The sequence below is a fragment of the Brienomyrus brachyistius genome, unplaced genomic scaffold (genome assembly GCF_023856365.1).
Source record: "Brienomyrus brachyistius isolate T26 unplaced genomic scaffold, BBRACH_0.4 scaffold47, whole genome shotgun sequence".
Taxonomy (NCBI): domain Eukaryota; kingdom Metazoa; phylum Chordata; class Actinopteri; order Osteoglossiformes; family Mormyridae; genus Brienomyrus; species Brienomyrus brachyistius.
Genome location: NW_026042322.1, coordinates 602,170 through 610,840, shown reverse-complemented (window position 1 = coordinate 610,840; position 8,671 = coordinate 602,170). Strand labels below are relative to the sequence as shown.

The 8,671-nt window shown below is 50.0% G+C and overlaps 1 long non-coding RNA gene across 1 annotated transcript; it reads left to right on the top strand.

The window, feature by feature from the left end:
* Positions 1-346: 346 nt before the first annotated feature.
* LOC125723315 (uncharacterized) lies at positions 347-2,692 on the top strand. Its single transcript, XR_007386859.1, has 3 exons — positions 347-475; positions 780-943; positions 1,114-2,692. It is a non-coding gene; the product is annotated as an uncharacterized LOC125723315 (long non-coding RNA).
* The last annotated feature ends 5,979 nt before the right edge of the window (positions 2,693-8,671 follow it).

Sequence of the window (8,671 nt, the reverse complement as noted above, 5' to 3'; positions counted from 1 at the left end):
CTGGAAATGTTTAATTCCTTCCACGCTTGCTGAATTACATAAATTGCTAATAGCCACTGTCAAAGGGGATGACCCAGATAGCTTGCCAACAAATGTTTCTCTTCTTACAAATCCAAAGTGTCTTTATCGCATCTTGCTAACTCTCTTGGTTTGTTATTACGGTCCTTCAGAGGCATATATATAGACTCCTGGCTTGATTCTGTGTGCACGGTTTTAGTGTATCTCCTGACGTCGTCGCTTATCATATCCTAAGACGTTGTGTTTGCTTGGATTTCCCATTTTCCGTCGGCTCGTTCGGGTGCCCTCCGTGGAACGACCGAGCAGAGCCCTGCGTTTGTCGTCTGGATGTGCCGAAGCGAGCTCTAACACGTTTATCTCGCAAATTCCGCTCCGTTGCCCCTTTCCGTCCCGTCATAACAAGACCGCCGGGACTATGCACGCTTCAGATGCACCCTCGAGCAAATAAAATTAATCTGTAAGTAATTTATTTGATTTTTTTTCGTGTTTCTAATAGAGTACAGTGGCCATGTTGTACTTATGCTAAGAAGAATGTGAGATGCAGCCACCCCTTTTTAAACGAGGGCCTTTAAGTTGAATTCATGCTCCAGTAAAGAGCTGCAAAGCTTGTGGATTACTATAGTATGACTGGGTGGTCTTCAAGCCGCAGAAAACTCTGTAAACTAGCATGCGGCTGTGTCCGCAAGGCAGAGCATAATATGAGCCTTATAAACTGTTTGCACAATATGAGGGATTATCCAGCACCGGGCGAAAATTCCCAGGTCGTCTTCCATCCGCTCGTCCACACGACGGGCAGCGCCGAGCGACGGGGGCGGGACGGAGGAACAGAGTCTCCCGTCCGCCAGGACTCTGGCCGCCCTGCGTTGGAGAGGCGGAATGTCACGGACGGGCGTGAGGTCAAAACTCACAGGCTCTATCCTGGAAGGTAATCCTCAGTGATCTCCTCTAATCTGTCACAGATACGCTGTTGAATCGGGAGAGCTGCTAGACGAGGCACTTGGGGGGGGGGGGGGGGGTGGGGGGGGAGAGAAATGGATTAGAGCAAAACGTCTGCATTAACCGTGCTGCCTTATCTCTTAAATACTCCGAAAACAGCTTTGGCTTCTTACACGCGCTGAAGGGGAGCAGAAGGCTGAGGGGAATACCAGGCCGAGCCGCGGATCGCCGCTAATGTGGAAAGCGGCACAGGCATGCCGGACCTTTCCGGATGGACGACACGATGCTGCGGAATAATCTGGACTGCATCCATCCCTGTGGGATCCACTCTCTCCAGAGCCCAAGAGTCGTCTCTGGCAAACATTCTGGAACCTTGTGCTCGGAATTCCCCCGGCAACGGTGAACACGGGGTGGGGGCGATCTTTCGCGATATTTCGCAATTTTTTTGAATCCCTTGCCGCAGACTCTTGCTCTGTGGCTCCGTGGCGACCAGCTCTGCCTGCTGATTTGGGTTAATCGACCATCCTAAGGGTCAAATAGCCGGGTCCAGTCGCACCCAAAGCTTCCTGGGTCCGCCTGACGCCCAGCTGGTTCCGCCGAGGTGCCCCGTTGACTTGCCCACTCTTGTCCCCTACGGCCAAATAAGAATGGTGTAGGCCGAGGGTCAGGAAGGCCTTGAGAACCAGTCTTCGCTCCCACTGAGGGTCTTCTGGCCCTTCTGATGTTTGCAGGCAGGACCAGGGAGGATGAAAGGAGCCCTGATGGACGCCCCACCCTTACTCCACACATCCAGTCTGTCCCTGAAGAGCAACGCAGTCACCTCTCCACATGCACTTTACTCACCCTTTGTCCATATTTTCCTAATGGATGGCTGTACTGAGCTCTATGCCCAGCCACCCCCCCCCCCATATCCCTGCTTCTCTCCAAGTCTGTCAGCAGTAGGAGCCCTGTCACTCGCTGATTGGCCGATGCTCCTCATTTGAAGCGGCTTTTCCGTTCCCTCACGCGCTCCGAAAGATCCCTAATGAAAGGGCTGCATTGTTCTTTCCTATCTAGCTGTGTCTCCCGCTTGTCGGGGCTGATTGCCTTCTTCTCTTGTGGTGACAGGGATTATAAGGTGATTTATATGTGTTTACTTCCCATGCCAATAGTCTGCACCCTCTTTCCCATTATCTCTCCCAAACGTTTCCTCTTGGGCTAAATTCCCCCTCAATCTGGACCGGAGCACCTCTGCCACAATCGCATGCCTGATACAACAATCCTACGACTAACGAAATGTACTCAGATAATTTGCTACCGATTATTCAAGCGAGAGGAAGAGTCCCAATAAGTCATTGTTACTGCTGGCCCAGGGATATTTGGTTCCCCTTATTGTAGAATACCCATCCTGTATAACCTTCCGGACTGGATTCCGTAAGTACAGTCAGTCACCTTTATTGATTCTGACAGACAAACTCTTTGAAAAGAATCGGCAAACTCAGCAGTGTCTCCATTTGGATGCAGCCAGCTGTCAAAGTCGAAGACGACAGTGTGATCTGATTGGCTCGTGTCTTCAGACACCTTTCCGCAGGAGCCTATCAGTCACTCCCGACGCAGAGCAGATATTCATGAATCTGCTTGTGAACTTGATGACTTTCTTTGCTGTGGAAGCCACTGATTTATAATTGATCCGATTAAGCGTCTGGGCACAAATGAATTCTCGCTCACGCAAGCCTTCGTCATCAATCTTGGCCGGGGAGCGCGGGGGGGGGGGGGGGGGGGGTCGTGGCATTGAGCTAATCGGCGCTTTCTCATAATGGAAAGTACCTTTGACTGAAGTCATCTGAGATACGTCCTGTGGTTTACATGATTGAAGAGAGGAGAAAGCGCAGTGCATTGTACTCTCTTTTAATACTGCGGTGTATAATAAGGAGTGTAGCAAAACGCCTGTAATTATCTCCCAGCCGTTCGGGGGGGGGGGGGGTTTGGCATGATAATGCTCTAGATTCCATTAACTAATAACAGGTAGTAAGAGCTGCAGCTCGTGCCCGTTGACGGCGAGCCAACGAGGACCTGACCTCAGTGTCGTCTGTTCCTGGCGGCTGGTGTGGTCACACGCCACGCTACATGTAGCGTTACGGCGCCCCGCGGGGCTGGTGATTCACGGCCAAAAAAACACGGCGTATCGTCTTACAGAGAATTACGAGTTGTCAGACTGCCCTGGATGGTGGAAAGAACCCCCCCCCAGAGAGGCAGAGGGCGGTGGGGGGCGGTGTCCCTTCCATCATGGAGCTGCATCTTGCATGGGAGACTCGGATACGATCAGAATTGAATCCGAGTCTTGTTCGGGGGTGGTCTCAACGAGATTCGACTTAAGATCAACCTCACAGTTATGAGATCCTGAATATCCAAAGCCAGTTACCCCCCCCCCATCTTGGCTGTGGCACCAACTTTGGTCCGTCATTGTTGAATTTTGGAATCCTTACCCTTTTCGTGTCTCTGTCCACATTGGAATCTTTTCGCTCTTCTTCTCATATTCCTACATTTCTGTTCTTAGCTATTTCAGTCTTTTTTTTCCCTCCTCGGTGATTCTTGTTTGTCTTTCAACAGTTGCCAGTTCTCACAACCTCCTGTACCAGCCCAGCTCAGCCCCCAGCGCTGATCTCCGTTTTTCCCAGAGTAGCTCTTCCTTATTGCCTCTGCTTAAACCCAGGTACCCAGAGCTCTCTTTCAGCTCAGTCGTTTGTTTGTTTGTTTTTTTCGTTCTGTTTATATTCAGTTTCTTCTCCGCACCGTTTACGTTTGTTGACTTAGCCTCAGACTGCTGTAGCGAGTCCCATCTTACGCAGTGATGTCAGACACACTGGTCTTGCTGACCTCGGCCGGCATGACCTCCCCGTGGCGTCCCGTCCGTGGGCTGAACCGTAACACGATTTGTCTTATCTGGCCAAATTTGCCGGCAAGGAGGCTTTGAAGCTACGGCTCAGTGGCGACACGATCAGAACAGACGGCTGTTAAACGCAAACGATCAGCCACCGCCGTGTCGGGTTTGCGGTGAGCAACGACGACGCACAGGGCTCCTGACTTTTTGAACTGGCTCGGAATCAGCAGGCGGGATTCTTGGAAAACGGCGCGCATGTCGGCCGTGCCTCACAGCGCCCAAATATCTCTGGGATCCCTTTTGGGAATCCCTGGGGCAGTGGTGGCTTAATGGTTAGGGAAGTGCCCTTGTAATTGAAAGATCGCTGCTTGAAATCCCTGATTAGAAAGATACCACTAAGGTACCCTGAGCAAAGTACTGCTCCCCGGGCGCTGAATTAGCTGCCACCTGCTATGCCACATTGGCACATATGGGTCAAATGCAGACGACACATTTCATTGTTGTGTGCTGTGGTGTGTCAACAGCGATCTCTACATTATAACAGGAAATATAGGGAATTCCTGGCACGATAAAACTGCTTGCAGGATCTGCATTGGTTTTCTTGACCCAGACTGGAAAATAAAGATGATTATGTGAGAAAGGTTCGAGGTTAGGGAGAAAAAAAAACGTTCTGGAGAACATTCAACGTGTATTTTGGGGCTCAGTGCTAGTGGCGCCCTCAGAAGCATGATGGTATTAATGACAACTTGGTGGCCTGTGTTAGACTCTCACTGATTCATCGTGGGATGTTGCTTTTGATTCCTGATGTAAAATATATGCCCCTTCCCCATGGCTGTTTCAAGTTAGCAGATGTTATCAATTATCCCATTGGCTGTTTGTGTAAACAGAGCCCATTGATTGGATGGGTGTCTTACAGCAGGCGACAATCATTATTAAGGGTTTGTTATTCTCATAGCTGTGTCTTATTTCTTTTGGCATGGGACGGGGGTCTTCAGCCATGGGATTGTGGCTCCTTGGGGCCCAAAGATCAGTGTGCCGGGGGTCCACAGGGACGTATCGTAAAATGACAAAATGCACCGTCCCTGTTATTATGTGCTTTGCGCATCGTGGAAAAATCTTCTGGTGGGACCACCCCCTCCCCCAGAGGAATGAAATATTAAAGCCCCCCCCCCCGTGTCATTAGTTCTTAGATTCTTATGTGATCATGCATCAGTGGGGGGGGGGTCCCTTGGCTTTGCTCTGGTTTCGTTTGGAGTTTTCTGGTTAGGGAAACATGCAACTCTAGTCTTCCACAAGGGGCGTAGAAGGTGACATGTTGTCCTAGAACTTACCAAGTTTTCTGTATTCTGTTCTTCTATTGTCCAGTATAGGCTACCAGTTTGCTACAGCGTCGCTCAGGATAAATCTTTTAAAAGGCACAGCTGTGTGCGTGTGTGTGTGTGTGTGTGTGTGTTTGCACATTCCATCACTGCCCACCCCCCCCGTGAGCCTCATGCATTGGCCCGTTGCCCAGAATGCCCCGTGCCCATCGATTAGGCCTCCGCGGCCTGTCCCCGGTTAGATTTCCCGCCGCGCCGATCGGCTCGCACGCTCTCTGGCCCGCTCTGCCGCCTCATGCACGCTTTGATGTGGCGGCTTTAATTTGAAACTTAATGGAATCTCCACCGCTTGTCTATCGGAGTCTCCATCGCAGATCCTCCCGGTTCCTGTCTCCCCCCTGCATATGGAGTAGGGGGGTGGGGGGGGGGAATGTGTCAAGATTGGCAAGAGACAATTGGAAGGATAGAATGGCCCAGGGCGTCGGACAAATTAATTTTCAATGCGGTTCAGATGCAGAGGGTTGGGGGGGGGGGGGGGTGGCTTGGGTGTAGTAACTAGTTCAAAACTGAGATTTTTGCACCATCCACATTTCCTAAAGGGGCACTGAAAGTGTGTCAAGTAGACATTTTTTTTTATAAAAAAAATAAAACAACTGATGAAGAACATCGATAAACTAACAACACACCCAATCGCCCGGTAAACTGCGTGTAGCTTGTGTTTGTAGCCCATGGATGTGATATGTGATAGACCCCCCCCTCCCCAACCTGGAAATCCGAACAGGTGGTTCCCCCCCAGAACAGCCGGCTTGGAGGTGATATTACACGTGAAGCGTCTGATCAAAAAAGCCAGTCGGCCGTAAATCAGAGCTGCACCGCTACCAAAGGCATACTTCAGCGTATTTATACCGTTTAAATAAAATCATCATAAATGGCTGCCATCTGCGTGGAAACGGGCCTGGATTTATGGCCTGAAACGCACCGTCCTTCGGCTACCAATTAAAGCGCGCTCAAAGGCACGGCGGTGGCGTGTCCAGGCACGGCGTCCTCTGGGGAAGTCCCTCGTCAGAAGATGAGGTTCAAACAGGTCATACTCCGCTGCGGATCTCGCCTGTAGCACTACCAAAACATCAGTTAATGCTTTTGTGGAGGGGCTTTGCTTGGCATGGCAATGGAAAACATCCACCCGGCTTATAAGCGCTTATCCTGGCAGGCTAGCAGGGGGGTCTGGAGCCTGTCCCAGGCAGCACAGGGTTGAGAACGACCCGAACGGGACAGCAGAACACATGCATGCACACACTCAGATTCTCAGCCATAGTCTACAGGCAATTTAGAGATCGATTAGCCCAACTGCGTATATTTTGCATCAATCTAATTGAATGCTCCTTATTTTTGAGGGGTTTATAGGCGTTAGTTTTGCAGTCTGCACTGCCCAGTCCCGAGGATGGACCAATCATCCACCTGATCATCTGCCCACTGCAGTTCCCATGGCGCCCTGTGGGAGGCAGTGCATCTAACATCTGGCGAAAACGCAGCTTGCAGGTAGATTGGACAGTCCAAACACAGAGGAGACCCGCTACCTATTACGCACTGATGGTGACCTCTCAGTAAGCTCCAGGACTGAGTAACTGTGTGAGATACCTATTAGCTATTTCCTGTTACATGGAATCCTTCATAGGGAATGAGACAACTCACAAGATGTTGGATGATTCTGCTTACAAAGGGAATATGTGTGTGAGATAAGCCGAAGCATAAAAACACGATATGAAGATTTTATATTGTATCACGATGTATCATTCTTACGATTAGAAGCCAGAGTTTAGGTGATAGAATGGCAGTTCTGATTAGGCAGACTAGAGATTCACAGAAACCTGTACATTGTAGGCAGTGTGTCATCTGGGGGGGGGGGGGGGTAGAGGCCTGTGTGATCCAGACATCAACAAAATCTACGTATACTGTATGAAGGTTAAAGAGGTTCCTTTTTAAAAGCCAATTCTGCATCTAAAGCCTACCATGGACTGAGTAATATGGACAGTAATATTGATGTACAAGGCTTGAAAATACACTGAAGATCATTTCAGAGGAATTTCCCACCGTATTGCACATATCTCAACTTTTGACTTTTGCCAAACTCGACCCCTTACCCCAAAATAAGCAACAACATTCACCCAGGGGAGGGTAATAGATCCTTTCAGCCTTTGTACTTTGTAGTTTGTCCTCTGGCCTCATGTTGGGCCTGCAGCTCAGGGTCAGTGCTGACAGGACGGCTGTTCTGGGGTCAGTGCTGCGGTCAGGTCCACTGGCAAGATGACCACTTGACAGGACGGCTGAGGCAGTAGGAGGTTCCATAACCTCTGATATTTCCCTCCTTCATTCAGGGCTTTGTTGTGTAATTAAGAAACAGGAAGATCAAAGATTTCTTTTTGGAAATTTCTAGTCAGTTTTTCCATCTTGCCTATCTATAAATAATTGTCTGCGTATGTCTCCATTTGCTCTCTCCTGACTGGTGTGTTTTATTTTGCATTTTCACAGAGGGTCAAACGTTACTCCCAGATTGGTCAGAAACTTTGGGGCCTGGTTTCGTCTGTAATCGGCGCCTTAAATCCCTCTAGTCCTTCCTGGAGAAAACCCCTGAAATGTTAGCTTCCCTCCACAAGGTGCGTGTTGGTGGGTGAACAAACCTTATGGTTCAGCTATAGAAAGTGGGGAAACGGGCACATGTTCACAAATGGGCGAAATGATTGGCTTTTGAAAGAAGGTCAATGGGGTCAAGTAATGACTCCAGAGACCGAGGGTGCTGCTCAACACCAAGACTGCAAAGATCGTAGTTATGGTCTTGGCAAAACCGGTCTTGCCAACTTGCTTTTCAAGAACAAACTAGGGGCGCAATGAATCATGGGATTGGTCTCGTTCAGTGAGGATGCAGCGGATGTATCCCTGATATTTGAGGCTGGTCAAAAATGACATCCGGGGATTTTTACAGTCCTCTATACTTCTGCTCTTGAGTATCGGAATTAGTCTTTGACAATGGAAAATGATGTAAAACGGGTACATGACAAGTAGGGGGCGGCATGGTGGTGCAGTGGTTAGCACTGTTGCCTCACACCTCTGGGGCCCAGGTTCGAGTCTCCGCCTGGGTTACATGTGTGCGGAGTTTGCATGTTCTCCCCATGTCATCGTGGGGTTTCCTCCAGGTACTCCGGTTTCCCCCCACAGTCAAAAGACATGCTGAGGCTAATTGGAGTTGTTAAATTGCCCGTTGGAGTGCATGTGTGAGTGACTGGTGTGTGAGTGTGCCCTGCGATGGGCTGGCCCCCCATCCTGGGTTGTTCCCTGCCTCGTGCCCATTGCTTCCGGGATAGGCTCCGGACCCCCCCCCCCCCCCCCCCGCGACCCAGTAGGATAAGCGATGTGGAAAATGTATGGATGGAGAAGACGAGTAGGGTCGAGTGCGCATACTTAGAAACGCCACTAGAACGCGAATCTCACTTGTGGAGGGTCACATGACACCGTAAGAGAGCAGAGGCTTCTTTTCAGACTT